Raw genomic sequence first — 1728 nt, 5'->3', positions numbered from 1 at the left:
TAAAGTCTGCCCCAGACTGGATTCTGATTCTGGTTGTCTTTAGGGTAACCATCCATCCCAATTTGCTTGGGACTAAGGTGGGTGGGTGATTTCCAGGACACCAGACTTTTAGTGCTCAAATTGGGAAAGTCCTGGGCAAATTGGGACCAGTTGGTCACCCTAGATATTTGTTTATGTATTAGTGAGGATGTAATGTGCATTCTTTGTAAAGACAACGTGTGTGTGTGTGTGTGTGTGTGTGTGTGTGTGTGTGTGTGTCTACGACATCACCCTAAGCCTAGAGGCTTTATAAGCAAAGAGCCACTCAACCTGAGTGTCATGAGAATTGTGTTTCATTGCCCTCTGTCTGTTGCAGGAAAGAAGTCCTTGTACCTTCAGGAAAGGCTCTTGATCTAGTTGCCTAACCTTAGGACGTAACCAACCAGGAACGAAATGTAGCTGCTAACAAAGCCAAGGAATTGAGTGGCAACCACTGGTGCAGTTAGCTCATAATTAAAACTTTGAAGCATGATTTTTCTTAGTTAATGCCCTCTAAGATGGGGTGCAATGTTTTAGTTTTCACTCGTAATTGAAGAGTGAAATGTTTTGTTATTTCATTTTTTGGCATACATTTTGACATACTTTTTTATTGAAGTATAATTAACATACAATGTCATATTAGTTTAAGTTGTATAACATATTGATATAACAATTTTATACATTATTCAGTGCTCAACCATGATAAGTGTAACCACCATCCATTATTACAGTATTATTGGCTGTATTCATCAGAATTATTCCACCAAGGTGGAGGCTGCCATCAACCACCTCATCAGCATGCCAACATGACTCCCACACCTACCTCTCTCTGGGCTTCTATTTCCACACCAACCCTGTGGTTTGGAGGGCATGGGCCACTTCTTCCTGGAGTGGGCAGAGAAGCAGGAGGGTGCTGAGTGTCTCTTGAGGATGCAAAACCAGCCACTCCCTCTTCCAGCAAGGGCAGGAGCCATCCCAAAATGGGTGGGGTAAATTCTTGGATGCCCAGGAACTGCCATGGTTCTGGAGAAGAACCTGAACCAGGACCTTTTGGATCTGTATGCCCTTGGTTCTGCCCCCACAGACGTCCATCTTTGTGAATTCCTGGAGAACCATTTGCCAGATGAGGCGGTGGAACTCATCAAGGAAATAGCGACCACCTGTCTCATCTCCACAGGTTGCCTGGCCCCCAGCCTGGGCTGGGCCAGTATCTCTCTAAAAGGCTCACCCTCAAACATGATTAGGAACCTCTGGAGCCCATCAGCATTTGAGAGACCTCTCTGGCATCCCCTTGGTGTCAGGGCTTTTGCCTGAACCTCTCCCCACAGCCACTAGGCAGCTTTTTAATGACCTTGGAGCCCTCTCCCAAGCCTGACCAAAGGGAAACAATAAAGCTTTTCATAGCAAAAAAACCCCATTTTGTTATTTTAAATATTAACTTACTGTACTTGAACCACCTGAGCATATATCTGTTACATAATTGGAAACTAGGAATTGAAGCAAATAATGGCTTTCTGTATCCCAAAGCTCCCCATATCTTGGTGTTTAAGGCCAGAGTTATATAATCTCTTTGATCATGATTTTTAAGTACAATATCTAATCCTAGAGACTTTTGACAAAATATGCTTCTTTTGCTTTCTTGGCTCAGAGTCTTTTTAACATGCAAAGAAAATTTTTCTTCCTAAACAACTTTGCTGTCTCATTAACAAG

At 43.0% G+C, this 1728-nt stretch overlaps 1 pseudogene; it reads left to right on the top strand.

The window, feature by feature from the left end:
- The first annotated feature begins 717 nt into the window (after positions 1-717).
- LOC102970067 lies at positions 718-1262 on the top strand (annotated as a pseudogene).
- Positions 1263-1728: the final 466 nt, after the last annotated feature.

The sequence above is a fragment of the Panthera tigris genome, chromosome B2, assembly GCF_018350195.1.
Source record: "Panthera tigris isolate Pti1 chromosome B2, P.tigris_Pti1_mat1.1, whole genome shotgun sequence".
NCBI lineage: Eukaryota > Metazoa > Chordata > Mammalia > Carnivora > Felidae > Panthera > Panthera tigris.
Note: the sequence above shows the minus strand (reverse complement) of the source record. Positions and strands in the feature narration are given on the sequence as shown.